The sequence below is a fragment of the Lepisosteus platostomus genome, unplaced genomic scaffold (assembly GCF_059453375.1).
Source record: "Lepisosteus platostomus isolate fLepPlt1 unplaced genomic scaffold, fLepPlt1.hap1 Scaffold_127_H1, whole genome shotgun sequence".
Classification (NCBI taxonomy): domain Eukaryota; kingdom Metazoa; phylum Chordata; class Actinopteri; order Semionotiformes; family Lepisosteidae; genus Lepisosteus; species Lepisosteus platostomus.
Genome location: NW_028291508.1, coordinates 73,320 through 92,733, shown reverse-complemented (window position 1 = coordinate 92,733; position 19,414 = coordinate 73,320). Strand labels below are relative to the sequence as shown.

The following is a 19,414-nucleotide window of genomic DNA, read 5'->3' as shown; positions in this document are numbered from 1 at the left end:
CTGTGTAGTCCTGTAAAAGTATAGTGTGTTGTTAGGTAATTACCACCCTAAAGATGTGTACGTGTTCTGTCAGTCTCCTCATGTGCATGTATATGCTGTGTTTGGTTTTGTGGTTGTTAAAGAATAAAGTTATTGCTTGGTTTGTTAATCGCGTCTCCACTGGTCCTTTGTTCTGAGAAAAACCTGTAAACGCTACATTGGTGTCAGAAGCGGGCAGGATGGACAAATCTTGGCAGACATTAGCCGATTCTGTCAAGTGCTGTCTGACTCTAAAAGAGACAGAACCCATCGGCAGCGCACATAGGGAGCCTGAGCAACTCCTGGGTGCGACAGGTGGCCACAGCCCTTACCAGGGCTATTCAATAGTGGTCCTGCCGGTAGAATTGGGGCGACCTGCTGCTACTCCCGCCCAGTGGATGCCCCAAAGAGAAGATACCCTCCCTGCCAGAGCCGATCAGCGATTCCCACACCCATCAGCGCGGGTGCAACCCGGTCGCTACGACGGGGCAGCGCCTTGGGAAACCTACGAGGTGCAGTTCCAGCTCGCGGCCCGGACGAACAGCTGGTGCCGGGCGGAGATGGCCGGCCACCTGGCGGCGGCGCTGGAAGGAGCGGCCTGCCAGGTGCTCCTGGATGTCCCGGAGGAGGACTGAGGCAAATACGCGGCGCTGGCAGCAGCTCTCCAGCTGCGCTTCGGTGTGGAGGAGGAGCCGGACCTGATGCGGGAGAGGCTGGCCCTGCGGCGCCGCTGACCAAAAGAGCGACTGGGCCCGGTCGCCGCGGATGTCTTGTTCCTCGCCCGCCGAGGATACCCAACTTTTCCCCAGAAGGCGCAGCGGGAGATGGCTCTCCAGGCCTTTCTCAAGGCCCTCTCACACGAGGAGGTGGCGCCATGTGCAGCTGGCCGCGCCGGAATTGCTGGAGCAGGCCTTGGCCCTTGCTACACGGGCTGAGGCCGTGTTCGGGGTGGCTGGAAGCACCAGCAGACGCAGGGCGCCCTGCCAGCAGACCGAGGCAGCGACGGAGGAGTTCAGCAAGGGGGAAGAGAAGCCAGCCCGTGCAGCAACCGCCACGGAACAGCCCCGCATGCTGTTTTGCGACCGCTGCGGGAAGAGGGGGCACCGAGCCCGGTACTGCTGGGCACCCGAACCTCGCACTCCTCGATCGGCGTCGGGAAACTAGAACAAAGCGGCTCAGGGCGGGAATGGCTGCCCGCTCTTGAACACCTCAACCCCCACTCCGGAGAGCGCTTTTAAGATCGGCGCCCCTCACGCCACCGTGGGGCGAGTTGGCTGTAGCCAGGGCCTGTACCTCCACTGCCAAATCGAGGACCAACCCTGCCTGGCCCTGCTTGACACCGGTTCATCGGTAACCCTACTCCGGCCGGGCGTCCTCCCCAACACTGAGGGCACCACCCCCCCAGGATGGGAGGCCTCCGGCCTGCGGCTAAGGACCATGAAGGGACAGCTCGCTGCAGTCCGGGGGAAACAGGTGCTTGCCTTCCGTCTAGGTGCAGCGACGGTCCGCCACCCCTGCTACCTCGCACCCATCCAGGAGGACTGCATTCTGGGGCTGGACGTACTGCAGCGAGTGGGGGCCAGTTTGGACTTGAGCTGGCAGGAGTTGGTGTGGCAGGGGTGACTTCACCTGGTGGAGGGCAGGCCCGGCGAAGGCCGAGGGACGCGGGCTTGCTGGAGCCAGGAGAAAAAGAGGCAGTGGTGGTGGCGGCGGCGGCAGTCACTGGGGCGGATTGGGCCTGCGAGTTGGAGAGAGAGCGTGCCAGATCCTGCCCCTGAGTCACCCGGGGGGCCAGACAAGGCGGCAGTGGCGGGGGCCAAGCGTTGCGTGGAAGCTAGGCGCACCGTTGAGGACCTCTACCAGCGAAGATGCGAGGGCCTCGATTGGGACCAGCGGCAGTGGCTCCAGGCGCTACTCACCCAAAACGATGACCTCTTTGCAGCAAAAGTGACTGAGCCCTCCGTGAGCCTGTGGTCTGCACCAGCTGTACTGGACCGAAAAAAAGACAGCTCATGGAAGTTCTGCGTAAAGTACTGCAAGCAGAATGAGGTCACCCGGAAAGACTCCCACCCCTTGCCGAGGATAGACGATGCCTTGGACTACATCACTGGGTCGACCTGGTTCAGCTCCCTCTGGCTCCTTCTCCCCAGGGCCTCTGGCAGTTTACTGTCATGCCTTTTGGCCTGTGCAATGCCCCGGCGACTTTCGAGAGGCTGATGGAGAGGGTGCTGGCATCGGTCCCGTGGAACCAGTGTGTGCTGTATCTGGACGATTTGCTGGTTCATGCCCGGTGTTTCAACCAGGCCTTGACGAACCTCCAGTTCCAGAACCGTGCTGGCCTGAGGCTCAACCCCCGCAAGTGCGAGCTCCTGCGGCGGGAGGTGACCTTCCTGGGACATGTTGTTGGACCGCGATGGGTGGCTACAGACCCAGGTAAGGTCGCTGCAGTGAGGGGTTGGCTGACTCCCCGCGACGTTGCAGAGCTGCGCAGCTTTCTGGGGTTGGCTTCGTATTACTGGAAGTTCGTCCGGGACTTTGCCAGCATCGCAAGGGCTGCCGTTTCGACTGGGACTCAGGCTGTGAGATAGCGTTCGGCTGGTTACGTGAAGCTTACATGCTGGCCTACCCCGACTCGCGGTTACCGTATGTCCTAGATACTGACGCGAGTAACTCGGAGGTGGGTGCGGTGTTGGCGCAGGAGAGGCCAGATGGAGAGCTTGTAGTTGCCTACTATAGTCGGGCTTTGACTAGGGCTGAACGGAACTACTGCGTGACCCGTCACGAGCTGCTGGTGGTGATGGCAGCGGTCCGCCACTTCAGGCCGTACCTGTTCGGGACCCGGTTCCAGCTGAGGACCGACCATGCATCCCTCACCTGGCTGCTCCACTTTAAGGAGCCGGAGGGGCAGATGGTGCGATGGATAGAGGTCCTGCAGGAATATGACTTCACTGTTGTGCACCGTGCGGGGTCTCACCATCTCAATGCCGACGCTCTCTCGCGGCACCCCTGCGAGGCCGCGGAACGCCACCACTGCGCCCGGCAGGAGCAGCGTGAGGAGGCTGTCCGCACCGTGGCAGAGGCGAGCACCGCGGCCATGGCCCTGGAGGGGCTGCTGGGGGTGGGCCTGCCAGACCTGGCGCAGCATCAGGCAGCTGATCCTGACGTGGGGCCGGTGCTCCGCTGGAAGGCAGCAGGAGTGCGGCCTATGCAAGAGGAGCTTGCCCCACACCCAAAGTCCGTCGAGTCCCTCTGCGCCCCGTGGGAGGCCTTGGAGGTAAAGGACGGGGTGCTGCGCCAGGGGTGGCGGGTACCCTCCAGTGGTGAGATACGGTGACAGCTGGTGGTGCCACAGTCGCTCCGCGCGGCTGTGCTCAAAGCGGTGCACGGCCAGCCGGGCGTGGGGCATTTCGGCTGTAAAAAAACAGTAGACGAGTAGCGTCTCCGAGGCCATTTTTATTGGGGTCTTTGCCACCGGGACGTGGAGCGGTGTGCATGGCGCAGAAAGGTCCCCTCTCCAACAACACCAGGTAGGGGCTCCTATGGGGCGGGTGTGGGTGGACGTTTTGGGCCGAGGCCAGAAACCGCTATGTCCTGGTAGCAATGGACTATTTCACGAAGTGGCCGGAGGCCTATGCCCTCCTGGACCAGATTGCCCCCACGGTGGCCGATGCACTACTGGAGGGGATGTTTGCCAGGCTGGGGGTGCCGGAGGAGTTACACAGTGACCAGGGGCATATCTTCAAGTCCCAGGTCTTCGCCAGAGTGTGCCAGTGCCTGGGGATCTCTAAGACTCAGACCACCCCGCTGCATCCCCAGAGCGACGGGTCTGTGGAGCGGTTTAATCGGATTCTCGCCACCCAGCTGGCCTCCCTGGTGTCCTGGCATCAACGGGACTGGGACCGCCACCTCCCCCTCGAGCTCTAGGCTTATCCAGGAATCTACCGGGTGTACCCTGGCCTCACTCATGCTGGGCCGGGAAATGCGAACCCTGGTGGACCTGGTCTTCGGCCCGCCGCCCAGAGACGAGTCGGCACCACCAGCTGGACTGGACTACGAGTAGGACCTGCAGCAGAGGATGCGGCGGGTGCACAGCTTTACCCGGACCCATCTGACTCAGGCGGGAGTCCGGCAGAACTACGACCTGCGCTGCAGGGGGCCTGCCTTCCAGCCCTGGGACTTGGTTTGGGTGTACAGCCCGCTCCGCCGCAAAGGCCTCAGCCCTAAGCTGGCGCCTTTGTGGGAGGGGGCCGCTGAGGTCCTCGGGGTGGTAGGCAAGGTCTGCTACCGGGGGAGAGTGATGGTTCTGCACCGAGACCGCCTGGCCCCCTACCGGGACCGGGAGGAGGAGCCCCGCGGGGAGGCTCCGGAGGAGCAGCCAGGGCCAGAGCCGGCCGACAATGGGGTGACCGCGGGCCGCCGGCCACCACCGCTTCGTAACAGCCGCTCACGCAGAGTTCCACAGCCTTTAGCAGAGTATGAGTATAGCCTGAGGGGGGTGTTCGATGTCGGCGGGACGCCAGACGCTTCAGGTGGGGACAGTGTAACCCCCCTGGCCCGGTGGTGAGGAGGAAGTGCACCTAGGCACTCATGGTACCATGTAGCCTTATAAGTGTATAGCCTGTTGTTAAGTAATTACCACCCTAACGATGTGAACATGCTCCATCAGTCTCCTCGTGTGTGTATGTCCTGTGTTTGGTTTTGTGTGGTTTAAAAGAATGAAGCTGTCGCTTGGTTAACTATCACGTCGCCACTTGACCTTTTCCTGAGGGAACCTGAAAACAGTACAATATTATAGCATGAACCCTTGACGATTTTCTTGATACGTTTTATGTGCTCATTTGTATTGTATGTATTTTTGTTGTTCAAATTAAAAGTAAAAGACACAACTTTCCGGATGCGGCTGCTGTAAAAATAAAATGACATCAAGGGTGCTGTACGCAGAGGTCTGAAACCTGCTCCACAGAAGATCTTTATCCAGAGGTGTTAAAGAAGTCGAAATCTCGCCATGAGAGGGGAAGCATCTCAGAAAAAGCAGGTGCAGTCGGTTCCACTGTCATAACGCCACTAAGTCGGGCAACAACAGCAAAACCCACCCGGCTTCCTCCGGGCAAGTAATGAGACAAAGAGACAACATACAGCGGGTAGCGTGGCCGAGCGGTCTAAGGCGCTGGGTTAAGGCTCCAGTCTCTTCGGGGGCGTGGGTTCGAATCCCACCGCTGCCAGGTGCTTCTGTCGAGACCCCCTTTCAGCTGGCTTCAGACGAAAGGGAGGGAACTGCTTTTTGGCAGTCTCTCGAGAAACTAAGCAAAGTGTTTAAAGATACTTTCTCAGCTTGACATCAAGGCACAAAACAAAAACCTTCTTGCGTCCTCTCAACCCAAAAGCGCTTTGCCACTTTTTGCGTTATGCAGGGAACGACGTCTGCCCAGATCACTTTTGTGTCAATGCAAATCGTAGTGTGCCCTCCGTTTTAATTTTGGCTGTGCTGGCGTGCTGCTTCTGTCTGTGAAACTTGAATGTTCTGCTTCTTCACACCAAATCATCGGCGGGGGTTGAGCTTGTTAAATCTTTGCGCATAGCACTCCTTTGGAAGTACTTTGTCCAAGTTCAAAAGCGATCGTGGGATTTACTTCATGCGTGCAAAAAGAATACCTCGCACGACAGATTTAAATGGGGAATGGAGCCTGCTTCTTGCTGTTTTTCCTGTGGTTGCAGTTACAAAGTTGATCGTGCTTTCACATTCTGTTAACAGTATTCACTGGCTGAGCTTTGTCAGTTGGTTCGTAATGGAATCTCTGCTTCGGTTCCAGAAAATTCATCTGTAGTGTGTTTTTTTCCGTGCCCATGGCAGTCTTTTAAAGCTGGTAGTAGTGGCGGCGAAGTTAATTTTTTATCCTCTTTAAAAGAATAAGGACGGGCTGGGACGAGCTCCATTTACCACTCTTTCAGCTAACCGCCGAACTCGCGAACTGATTACAGTGCAGAGCCACAGGCGCCTCGCTTTTCTCCATTCTCTGGGTCAGGGTGAAAAAAAACTTGCTGGTATTAGCTGGCCTGCTGGGAGCACCTCTTCTTCACTGATAAGCAAGATTTGTGTTTCATCTTTCTCAAGCTGTATAGATTTCTTTCAAAACAAGTTGTTCCAGAAAGGAAACGAACACTTGCATTCACCTGAATTAAAAGGCATGGGATTTGCCCGTAAGGATAAATTCTGTACAGTAAGACAGGAAGAAAGGCACCGCTGGGAATCGGACCCAGGATCTCCTGTTTACTAGACAGGCGCTTTAGCCAACTAAGCCACGGTGCCGGCAAAGTGCTGTCCTTTGACAGCCACTTGGACACGTCTCAACTGCTCTGAGACATCTGCGTTCGGTGTGCACCGAGCCTGCTCGCCTTGCAAGTTGCCTCATTTACATGCGATAGCTCCACCACTAAGAGAAAGGATGAGAAATGGCTTTTATCTGGCACTTTTCATGTCAGAGGATCTCAATCTGCTTTCCGTGTACAAGAGGATGTCCAACTCATGTAGCTAAAGACGTAGACGACAGTGCTCCACTGAAATCTTGATCTCACAACCCTCGGCATGACTCCGCTGTGTTCTGCTTTAGACACAGGGGGGAAAAGACTTCTTTCATCACACGTTTTGCACTGTTTACGGTGTTTGCAGTGCTCTTTCTTAAATGAAAACCAGGAATCGGCACCATATGAGGTGAGACTAGATAATATTGGATCAAGAAGCCTCGCCATTCCATGCGTGACGTGAGCAAAGTGTAATTCCTGTCTTTATAGTGTGCTTGTTAGAGACTTAGCTGGCACCCAGAGCGCTTTAAATCCGGGAGTCAGCAGCCCAAGACAACAGAGTTTCCTTCGTCTATGTTTTTTGCGTGAAGGGGGAAACCATGCGTGTGCTGCAAACGATCTTAGTATCGAAGTACCGTCCCACATAACCGATCCGAACAATCTGCTTTACAGAGGAGCACTGCCGGAGCTTATCGTTGGCAAACTGAAGACCAGGCTGACCTCTTCTGTGACTCTTGAACACTGAGTCTCAAGGTTGTGAATTCAAGCTCCACACTGGCGGGAAATTCCATAGGTAATGATCACATTTTCTTGCATGCTAATCAAAAGAAATATTAAGAAACTTTTCCCGATACCAGTTTTTTACAAAAGTAAAGGCACACGGCACATGTGTGCCACATCACGTCCGAGTTTAGTGACAACTACCTCAGAGATTGTAAGCTGGGTAGTTTCAGATCAGATCACTTTTTGTATCAAAGGTTCAAGCAAACCCGAATACTTTTGCAAGAGACATTTCAGAATCCCAGTCAAATCCAGTACGATTGCTGGATCCTTTGAATTCGACTGAACTATAGCACAGATCTGCAGTCCACCATTAGAATACTGTGGGTGTGCTGTATAAGCCATACTGCCCAAAATAGTTCTAAAACAGGAGAAGCATCCTCGTTTAGGAATGTGGTATAAAGTGAAATGGTCTGGGAAGAGTCCTACGTTTGAAAAGTTCAAAATAGACGTAAAGGGGTGTTTACGGACTCTTTCGAAATGTAAGAACAAGCTGTGCGGACCTTATCTTTATTTACCTTGTGTAATCGTTTTTCATAAAGTGTAATTGTATTATAGCATGTGCCCCTGACGATTTTCTTGATACGTTATATGTGCTCTTGTTTGTATTGTATGTAGTTTTGTTGTTCAAATAAAACGTAAAAGACACAACTTTCCGGATGCGGCTGCTGTAAAAATAAAATGACATCAAGGGTGCTGTACGCAGAGGTCTGAAACCTGCTCCACAGAAGATCTTTATCCAGAGGTGTTAAAGAAGTCGAGATCTCGCCATGAGTGGGGAAGCATCTCAGAAAAAGCAGGTGCAGTCGGTTCCACGGTCATAACGCCACTAAGTCGGGCGACAAGAGCAAAACCCACCCGGCTTCCTCCGGGCAAGTAATGAGACAAAGAGACAACACACAGCGGGTAGCGTGGCCGAGCGGTCTAAGGCGCTGGATTAAGGCTCCAGTCTCTTCGGGGGCATGGGTTCGAATCCCACCGCTGCCAGGTGCTTCTGTCGAGACCCCCTTTCAGCTGGCTTCAGACGAAAGGGAGGGAACTGCTTTTTGGCAGTCTCTCGAGAAACTAAGCAAAGTGTTTAAAGATACTTTCTCAGCTTGACATCAAGGCACAAAACAAAAACCTTCTTGCGTCCTCTCAACCCAAAAGCGCTTTGACACTTTTTGCGTTATGCAGGGAACGACGTCTGCCCAGATCATTTTTGTGTCAATGCAAATCGTAGTGTGCCCTCCGTTTTAATGTTGGCTGTGCTGGCGTGCTGCTTCTGTCTGTGAAACTTGAATGTTCTGCTTCTTCACACCAAATCATCGGCGGGGGTTGAGCTTGTTAAATCTTTGCGCATAGCGCTCCTTTGGAAGTACTTTGTCCACGTTCAAAAGCGATCGTGGGATTTACTTCATGCGTGCAAAAAGCATGCCTCACACAACAGATTTAAATGGGGAATGGAGCCTGCTTCTTGCTGTTTTTCCTGTGGTTGCAGTTACAAAGTTGATCGTGCTTTCACATTCTGATAACAGTATTCACTGGCTGAGCTTTATCAGTTGGTTCGTAAAGGAATCTCTGCTTCGGTTCCAGAAAAGTCATCTGTAGTGTGTTTTTTTCTGTGCCCATGGCAGTCTTTTAAAGCTGGTAATAATGGCGGCGAAGTTAATTTTTTATCCTCTTTAAAAGAATAAGGACGGGCTGGGGCGAGCTCCATTTACCACTCTTTCAGCTAACCGCCGAATTCGCGAACTGATTACACTGCAGAGCCACAGGCGCCTCGCTTTTCTCCATTCTCTGGGTTAGGGTGAAAAAAAAACGTTGCTAGTATTAGCTGGCCTGCTGGGAGTACCTCTTCTTCACTGATAAGCAAGATTTGTGTTTCATCTTTCGCAAGCTGTATAGATTTCTTTCAAAACAAGTTGTTCCAGAAAGGAAACGAACACTTGCATTCATCTGAATTAAAAGGCATGGGATTTGCCCATAAGGATAAATTCTGTACAGTAAGACAGGAAGAAAGGCACCGCTGGGAATCGGACCCAGGATCTCCTGTTTACTAGACAGACGCTTTAGCCAACTAAGCCACAGTGCCGGCAAAGTGCTGTTCTTTGACAGCCACTTGGACACGTCTCAACTGCTCTGAGACATCTGCGTTCGGTGTGCACCGAGCCTGCTCGCCTTGCAAGTTGCCTCATTTACATGCGATAGCTCCACCACTAAGAGAAAGGATGAGAAATGGCTTTTATCTGGCACTTTTCATGTCAGAGGATCTCAATCTGCTTTCCGTGTACAAGAGGATGTCCAACTCATGTAGCTAAAGACATAGACGACAGTGCTCCACTGAAATCTTGATCTCACAACCCTCGGCATGACTCCGCTGTGTTCTGCTTTAGACAAAGGGGGGAAAAGACTTCTTTCATCACACGTTTTGCACTGTTTACGGTGTTTGCAGTGCTCTTTCTTAAATGAAAACCAGGAATCGGCACCATATGAGGTGAGACTAGATAATATTGGAACAAGTAGCCTCGCCATTCCATGCGTGACGTGAGCAAAGTGTAATTCCTGTCTTTATAGTGTCCTTGTTAGAGACTTAGCTGGCACCCAGAGCGCTTTAAATCCGGGAGTCAGCAGCCCAAGACAAGAGAGCTTCCTTTGTCTATGTTTTTTGCGTGAAGGGGGGAAACCATGCGTGTGCTGCAAACGATCTTAGTATCGAAGTGCCGTCCCACATAACCGATCCGAACAATCTGCTTTACAGAGAAGCACTGCCGGAGCTTATCGTTGGCAAACTGAAGACCAGGCCGACCTCTTCTGTGACTCTTGAACACTGAATCTCAAGATTGTGAATTCAAGCTCCACGCTGGCGGGAAATTCCATAGGTAATGATCACATTTTCTTGCATGCTAATCAAAAGAAATATTAAGAAACTTTTCCCGATACCAGTTTTTTACAATAGTAAAGGCTCACGGCACATGTGTGCCACATCATGTCCGAGTTTAGTGACAACTACCTCAGAGATTGTAAGCTGGATAGTTTCAGATCAGATCACTTTTTTTATCAAAGGCTGAAGCAAACCCGTGTAGCGGCAATGCTTGTTAATAAGACAGAATTAAGTGTTGCGGTACTTTCCCAAATGAGGCCTCATCTCTCTGTTCATCTCTGTGGTGCAGCCACAGAGAAACTATTCATGCAGGCTGATTTAAAGATGTTTTCTTTTGATAAGGGACAGCTTCCAAAGGAGGATGCACTTAGCTAAGCCTGGCTATCATGATCAATGGTCATCCATTGGCGCCTATCTGTCTAGGGAGTGCCAGATGGACATCTGGACTGCATTCCTAAGTGTCAGGAGTAAGTGACTCATATCTCACCTTGATCAACCAATCAGGGACTGGTAGGGCCGAGTAACCCACGTAGGACTCTGATGCCCATGGAACTTTCAGCCAATGAACGAGCTGAAGTTCCTCCAGGTAACAACAGGCAACACAGAGGGCCTGAGAGAATTCTGTGAACTTTTTTGGACAATTCAAAGGAGAATTCCAGGGCAAGACGGCCCAGGAGCAGAAGGCTCCCAAGGGAAGGACATTCTCGCAGCGTGCCTCCTGACCATCCTGAGCCTGGACAACCACGGAACGGCCAGTGTGTCTGAGTGCCAGAACTTTCCTTTGTTCTAAGAGTCTAGAGCGGAGGTTGCCAGAGAGTAACCAGAGGATACACCCGACGTTAGCATCAGCAGCAAGCCTCGTGAACAGGTCGGAACTGTGGAATCACTATTCAGAGCTAGCGCTTCATCAGGAACGAACCAGAGCCCGCAGGAGAGCCCGCAGGAGATCTGAATCCCCAAAGATTGGATGAGTATTCAACTTCACTGCATTACAGCTTGAGAATTCAATTGTTATCCCAACCAGTTGATATCAATTTAATTCCTAAGAGTTATGTACTTGTTTTCAGTATCTAATGTAGAAGTTGTAACCAAGTTCACTTTATGAAACGGTCTAAATGAATGATATACTAAACGTATGTCCTCTTGATATATGTAACTCTTTGTAACTGATTGTATATATACCTTTTGTATTCTGATAACCCTCTCAATAAGATCTGTTAGGTTTATATGCATATTCTATGTATTAATAAATGTATCCTCGTGTATTAGTACCCGTGTGTGTGCGTTGTTTGAGTTATATCGCGTGGTTTGATTCTGAGGCCATCAAAAGAATCATTTTGTGATTTACGGCTACAATTAATAAATGTCCCCGTAAATGCCCAAACCCTACAGAACTGGTGCCTTCAGAGAGCACACTACATTTATTGGCGTCCCTGGACTCATTTCAGTCATACCTGGGCTATGATAAGACTGAAATGAGTCAACCAAGCATAATTATTCAATATAAAATGCCGCGGGTTTCATACACGACAATACAGTGTGCTGAAAGCCGAAAGGAAAAAAGTTCCCCTTGCTCTTTAAGCAGTGCTTGATTGTTTTGTGATCTTTTGCGATCTACCGGGTTGATTGCATACTTGATCTTGTGGTTTTCTGTGGTAGAACTGTGATTTCGTACTTAAAAGTAATACTCTTTAAGTTTAACGATGGTTGCTAAAAGGTCTGAATTCGAGTCGCTATTAAGCACTCTCTCTAGCAGCGACAGGTCTGACCACGATCTCCGTCATATCTCCATCAGCGGAGAAGCTAGGAGAATAAACCTCCATTCTCTGAGAGAGCTAGCGAAGGACATGGAGAGAATTGACCCTGCAGTGTCAGAGAATAATATCGAGAGTTATATTCAAGACCTCAGGTATACCCTGCAGTACCTGCCAAACGCTACAGAACAGGAGAAAGTGTTTCTGGTCAGGAAAACTAGCAGCAGAGCTGTACATGAGTGGATGGCTAGGCAGATGAAGAAAGTCTGTGATGACTTTGAAGAGCTGTGTCAAGCACTTATCCGAGAATACAGTGCGTTTATTGACCCGACTGCCGCGATAGCCGCCGTCCTTAACATTAAGCACGAGAGAGCAGAGTCCCCTCGCGAATATTACGAGAGACTTAGAACTTATTTTGCAGGGGGAAATGATGAGGGTTGCGAAGAGAATACACATTTCAAGGGTTTATTCATTGCGAATCTCCACCGGTCAGTCAGAAAGATGATCTTAATGCATACAGATGCACAGACCATGAAAATGACTGATATTAAGAGATTCGTGCAGAAAGCCTGGGAGTATGATGTCCAAAGTCGCTCTGAGCAAAAAGCTGTTAAAGCGACTGTGTTCGCCGTCAGAGCCAGCAGGGTTAACTCCCCCCTGCTTGAAGGAGCACAGGCTCCTGAGCTGGCTAAGCCCCGTTCCAAAGCAGGCACACAGGACCACACCCAGCGTCTAAGTGCCATGAGAACACCGGGGGAGGGAAAGGGCTAGATAAAGCTGAACAAAAGGATTCAGTAGCCGCCCGCCTGGCCAGGCTTGAACAAGTTTTATTAGGACAGAGACAACCGCTCCCCAAGGCTGCCGGAAGCGTGAATGAGCTGATACTCTCCACTGGAGGAGGCGGAGACCCGCCCCCTCTCCCTCCCTCAGTCTGTCTGATTGAGCGGAAGGGTTCCTGCCTGGATGAGGTCAGCCACTCCCAAGCGAGTGCTGACTCCACCCCTGAAGTCACAGAGCAGGCAGTAAAACAGAGAGGAAAAGCAGGAAGCTTTTACCTCAAGGCTTCCATGGGAGATGTCTTACCCAGCGAGACATTGATTGACACTGAGGTTGAAAGGTGTTTGATGTCATACAGCAAGCTCAAACCGGTAGAAAAAGAAAAGGGCATGCGACTCAGAGAGGAACCTTTGGTGGATCACCAGAAAGGCAAGGTGTAGAAACAGGTGAAGGCTCCTAAGCCTTCTGTACAGAAGGAAAGGGGGGCCAAGAGGCAGAGTTTGTTCACACAGTGCCCACCGAAAACAGAAGCCTATGTGGAGATTCCTTCTGTTCACTCTGGAGAAGAAATACAAATATTTTCTTGTTCCCCGGATATACAGGGAAGTCATGTCCCGGCTGAGGTCACAACAGCCTCCATGCCATAGGAGTGGTGCTCCAAGCAGCCGCCTGATCCACCAGGTGAAGCACACCCCTTTTACATCCCTAAAGAGGAGCAGATCTCCCCACCTGGCGATGAAAAGGAACTTTCCCTGTGCACCCTGGCACCCAAGAGGGGTCAGGACCACCACCCTGTAGTGGTGGAAGGGATCCAGATGGCAGGAGAGCAGGTTGGTGATGTAGCCCTCACCCTTAGCCCTGAGAGGTCCTCTATTAGTGAGGATCTGCTTGAGCAGCTGTCACTGGGCCACCCAGTGACCCAGGGAAACTGCAGTCAGGTAACATTATTTCTCACAACTACCAGGTAGTGAGTGAGACCGACCTGATTTTCCTGCCTCAACGGCAGGGTTTCCAACACACCCAGTCCCCCAGAAGGGACAGGGAATGAAAGCCAAGCCGGTTTTCCTACAGCCACCAGCTCAGTCTGTCAGTCTGAGTCTGACCAACAGTGGTTCAGCCAGACTGGAGCTGGATGGTCAAGCCACCCGCCTGCCAGTGCAGAACACGGAAAAGTGGGGTGTCAGAATCCCCGCCTGCACTGACATGGGCCTGGTGGGTGAAAGCGAGTTCGAAGACTGTGAACTGGCTATCTCAGTGCTGGGGCAGCTCCCTGAACCCCTAGCGAGAGAAGGGGGGAGCGAGCAGGTGTCCTACACCGGCCCCCAGCGAACAACTGTAAACATGCCGATAGAGGGATTCCTCAATCAGGAAGTGTGCAGGGTGGACCTGAACAGTGAAAATGGGGTAACAATTCCAGATCACTCAGGTGCTCCAAATGACCACTCAGCCGAGGGTCAGGCGTGCTCCACAGCTGCACCGCCCCCTGCAGGGTTCCTAGAGCATCGGCATGAACAAATCGAAAAAGCAGATACCCTGGAATTGGAGGAGCAGCATCAGCAGCTGCGTCAGATCTCCACAGATTTCCAGGATGTTGGTGCCCAAGATGCCACATGGCATACTGAGAAAGACACCATGTACACGCTGCGCCAGCTTAGAAAGGCAACAGTCACTCAGAAGGAGATGACTGGGATCAGCCACCCTAAAAGACTTTTGGAAGGACTGATTGCTGCCTCCACTGTTGTGCATTTGCTATTTCTGGTAGGTTTGTTTGCTACTGGCACTCTCACCCTGACTGCCCCAAGAAGGCAGGTGTCAGAGATGCCAGAGGGTAGTGACAGACTGTATCAACAGCAGCAAAAGTTGGAAAGCTTAGGGAAAACCCTACAGGCAATTTCCTATGCAACAGGGTTAAACCTTATCCCCCAACCAGTGGACATGATTGCCGGTGTTATACAGTGGGTTAATGCTTGTGTGCAACAGGCCAGAATGTTGACACAAGACCTGTTAAGGGAGCTTAGTGCCACTGTAGCCAGTCTAGCCATGGCACAATTCCCAACCAACTTGATTCCACTCTTCTCAGTAGAGGAGTATGTGACATTAACCACCCCATCGCTCATAGCTCACCCAGAAGGCAATCCAATATTGAATTTGGTTCCTAATCTTGAGATGGGTATGGCTACCAAAGCTATCCATTGGCTGTGTCTAAATGATTCACCAATGAAGGGTGTAAAGCTACTAACGAGCAGAGGGAGGTTAATGAACTCCATGAAGAGCAGGTGGGAAGTAAATGGCTGGTCAGCACATCTCACTTAACTGTCACTATGACTTGTGACAGGCATGATACAGCTACCACAATGCAGCCACCTAACCAACAGTTTCCTGCAAGTTCCCGAGGAGGCCATAGTACAGCATGGTAACTTAACACTGTACGGTCTGGAACCAGACAACATAAGACCAAACTGGAGGTCGTGGATGCCTTCAGGTGCCACACTATTGAATTGGATAGAAATCCAAGTAACACTACGCCCTGAAGAGGTACAGGTAGTTAGTTTGCTTTAATGGAACAAACCTCCAACCCACCCTGGCAGGTGCCCAACACAGGTGTCGTGGTTTATCAGGTAGTTGGGAACAGGAACTGTTGTTATTGTAACACTACTGCCGGGTAGCTGGGTCATGACTGGATGTACTCTGAATGCTGTACTCTTACATCAAGATGTACTCCGGGTAGCATGTCAAAAGAAATGAAGTTACTTCTTCCCAAATATCTGCCTACAGAGGTATCAGATATTGACAGTGAACTTCCCGATGTGTAATGCCTAGACTGAGATGATGTCTCCTACCGTGTTTATACATACTCCAGATGTTATTCATCCTGTTTGTTCCCAATGCTGGTTCCGGTATGAATTCTCGAGGAGTAATGTAGACATTTAAGGTTAATGTTCTAATGACAAGGGACATCACTTAACTGTGTTTTGTTTTGAAGGCAACAACGCCTCAGGACCTTGTGACCTTCAAAAAGGGGGGATATGTAGCGGCAATGCTTATTAATAAGACAGAATTAAGTGTTGCTGTGCTTTCCCAAATGAGGCCCCATCTCTCTCTTTATCTCTGTGGTGCAGCCACAGAGAAGCTATTCATGCAGGCTGATTTAAAGATGTTTTCTTTTGATAAGGGGCAGCTCCCAAATGGGGATGCACTTAGCTACAGATGCAGCCATTCAAAGTGCGCGGTACAGACACGTACCGGAGGTAATTGGCTACGGCGTCGCGCATCGTGACGCAAGATGACGCAGGGTACGGCGGTTCGTGATTGGTTGACCGACAGGGGCACTCGTGGTCCGTTGGTCTGTTGTAGAAAGATTTACAGTAAACGTCTTTACTGTGTCCATTGTAGTATTTAATATTTATATGGAATTTTACCTCTGAAGGGAAATCTTAGTGTCTGAGCATAAAAAGAATAGGAGCATACTGCAACGCGTGTGAAGTCCATAAACGATATTAATTTTGGAACTTAAACATACAGTATATGGCTGGTCTCTGTACTTTAAATAAAAAATACACACCAGTATTCCATTTCTCCCTAAACATTTTAAGCATCAAAGTCTTTAACTAACGTGATACCAGAGTCAACAAGCATACTTTTAGAATTTGATTAAAAGGGAATATAATATGGAATTGCGTATCTCAAGAAATTAATAACGATATAATTATATTCATGTTGCAAAAGAACTGCAGACATAAAAACTCCCTTGCTTTTAACAGAGCGTTCCATAATTTCTAACTCCAAAAATGATTTAAACTGTGACACTTATCATTCACCAAGAGCTCGAAATATCACAAGGATCCTCTAGAGCACAGCAAAGACTGTATTAAAAAAATCGCGTATCTCAAGAAATTAATAAGATATAATTATATTCGTGTACTACGACAGGGCTGTGTAGGGCTGTTTCACCTCTGTCTTCATGTGACTCGATTCAAAAGCCATTTAGCAAAGAGGGGATGAGAAGAGTGACAAACTAGTATACGGTACAGTACTTCAGATCAAAGCATCTTATTAAAAACGTGTTTGCTTTTGTCTGGGTATTTACTTTGTAATCTGTGGTTTACATCTACTGTATTGTTTTGAGATGCCACTTTTAAAGGTGATATGTAAAATAAAGTTTTTTATTATTGTTATAGAGAAACATGATCAGATTTTCCCTGGTTCAGAAAAAAGACGATTAAAATCTGTAATCTTCCAAGAAGTTTCTGCTTTGAGCTAAGACATTAACGAGTACAACCCCCCTCTCTGCGGGAGGGCTGGCTGTGACGAATTAAACCGGTTTCACGGGTATTTTCAATGTAGGAAGTACAGTAGCACAGCACAAAAAAAACAGACATTGTGTGGTACAGCAAGGAGCTCAGTCAATTCAAACAAGTTCAGTTTCAAAAGAACTGCAACGGACATAAAAACTCCCTTGTTTTTAACAGAGCGTTCCATAATTTCTAACTACGAAAATGATTTAAACTGCAACACTTATCATTCACCAAGAGCTCGAAATATCACAAGGATCCTCTAGAGCACAGCAAAGACTGTATTAAAAGAATTGTGTATCTCAAGAAATTAATAAGATATAATAATATTCGTGTAATTCGTATAATTATATAATGCCAGCGAACCCTTGTTTTTATGTCCACTATAACTACGCTGGGCAAACGCCCAGTTCATCTGGCATTTTCTTTTATGCTGGCGGGCATTCTCCTGGTCTGTGTCTTCTAGGATATAATGCCAGCGAACTCTTGTTTTTATGTCCACTATAACAGACAATCTCCTTTGCTTTTAACCATGAAAATGATTGACTTTATTTCCCTCATGGGATCAATAAAAGTATCTATCATCTGTCTAAACTATGGGACAGAATTCTGGGGTCTCCCCATACCAGAGATTATGGTAGGGCTTCAGAATGGTGATTGGCTGACACCATCTGACACCCCTCTGATTGGAGAAAAAAGACGTGCTGGTTTGCTATACATACAGTACTGTACCAGGAAGAGGATTTCTTTCTTTTCGAAACGTGTATTTTAAAAGTTTAAGAAGTAAAAACCTTACAGCGTACACAGATTTCATCATCTTTGTCTTATGCATAATAATGTTCACCGCTCTGTCTAGCAAATTAATAATAAACTTTATTTTATATAGCGTTTTAAATGAATAAGTAATTAGATTGCTCATAAACCTAATCACTAGCTTTTTCTTTTTATTTAGGCTCAGATTTCAACTATAGATTGTATTATTAATAACCATAATAACAACCAACCAACAAAAACAACCATATAAACATAATACCAACCAAAAACATATCATCCTCAAAATCCACCTCGATTTTCAACTTAAAGCAGTTTAAATAATTTTCGTAGGAGGGCTTGGACAGATTCCAAGTGCATTTTTGCAATTTACGTTGCAATTTAGAGCTTTCTGGCAAGAGGAGACACCCAAATTATAATGTAACATGTCACTGTTTGTGCATGAACAAAGTTATACTGCAATTTTCCTTAGATACGCGATTAAAAAAGAAATTTTTTTGAATCCCCGGCGGAACACACTCTATAAGAATCAGCGCTTTTATACAGTATATCGCTTTTAAACACATATATTTAAACACGCATTTACAATTTAAATCAAAACGCGATTCAAATCAATATAAATGTTTATTTTGTAACGCATAGGTGACTATTCATTGTTATTAAAAAGACTTAAATTCAAACATGTTGTGATATTTAGAAATATAAATTTGTTTAGTGCTAGTGAGGTTTTATTTAATCTCTGACCAAGGGAAACGTTTCATTTTTTCAAAGAAATGTTTGTTAAAAAATAAAGTCATAGTTCCATGGGATTCAATCACAGACCATGTGACATGGGACTCAGGAAACTAACACACAGCGCCACCAGATCTGACAATGCTATAAAAACGCTATAAAATAATGTGACTAGGCACAGAAAAAGTTGACAGCACAGTACAATAATAAATGCTGACCATGACTTTAGAAGCATAAATTACCTTACACTCAATTTAAACACAAGCTGTCTTTAGCCCTCTAAGCTGGTTCATACAGAAATGTAGAGATCCAGGCTCAGAACACACAGCTTCAATAGCGAATACATATGCAGGACAACTAGAGAAGACGTTTTACAGTGGATGGATTTTTAGAAACATCCCATCAGTGACATCACTGAAGTCAACTCCTAGGTACTATAACTGTCGTGTGGATAGTTTCACAAGAATCAGACAAAGGTTTAAGCATCGCTTGTTCTAGATAAAACTGCAAAAAAAAACAACAACCCATAATGTACTTCTTTGCGTCTCTGTTTGCCCAAATCATATATTCACAACGTGAAATCTAGAAAATAATATAATGTAACCAAAATCCGCAATATGGAAACAGAACCTGTGTAATTGTTGATAGATGATGTACTCGTAACATTTTTACAAGACGAACTTGATATCTCTAATCAATCCACGGCCACATTGTTAAAAGCAGAGTCCCAGCACAAAACGAAACTAAAACGTATACTGTTTCGCGCTTCTTATTAGTTGCTCAAAAGTAATTTGACCATATGAAATTCATAATATAAACCTAGAAACATATACGTGAGCAGTATTTATGCACTGTAGTATCGGTGTTAAGACATACAGTGCCTTGCGAAAGTATTCGGCCCCCTTAAACTTTTCAACCTTTTGCCACATTTCAGGCTTCAAACATAAAGATATAATTTTTTTATTTTATGTGAAGAATCACCAACAAGTGGGACACAATTGTGAAGTGGAACGAAAACTATTGGATTTTTGAAACTTTTTTAACTAATAAAAAAATGAAAAGTGGGGCGTGCAAAATTATTCGGCCCCCTTGCGTTAATACTTTGTAGAGCCACCTTTTGCTGCGAT

General features: G+C 48.4%; 3 non-coding genes and 1 pseudogene across 3 annotated transcripts; 2 read left to right on the top strand and 2 right to left on the bottom strand.

Annotated features, from left to right (window-relative positions):
• Positions 1-2,656: 2,656 nt before the first annotated feature.
• LOC148637260 (uncharacterized) lies at positions 2,657-3,469 on the bottom strand (annotated as a pseudogene).
• Positions 3,470-5,158: 1,689 nt separating this feature from the next.
• Positions 5,159-5,240, top strand: trnal-aag (transfer RNA leucine (anticodon AAG)). Its single transcript has one exon. It is a non-coding gene; the product is annotated as a tRNA-Leu (tRNA).
• Positions 5,241-6,251: 1,011 nt separating this feature from the next.
• trnat-agu (transfer RNA threonine (anticodon AGU)) lies at positions 6,252-6,325 on the bottom strand. The gene has a single exon. It is a non-coding gene; the product is annotated as a tRNA-Thr (tRNA).
• A 1,678-nt stretch (positions 6,326-8,003) lies between these two features.
• Positions 8,004-8,085, top strand: trnal-aag (transfer RNA leucine (anticodon AAG)). The gene has a single exon. It is a non-coding gene; the product is annotated as a tRNA-Leu (tRNA).
• The last annotated feature ends 11,329 nt before the right edge of the window (positions 8,086-19,414 follow it).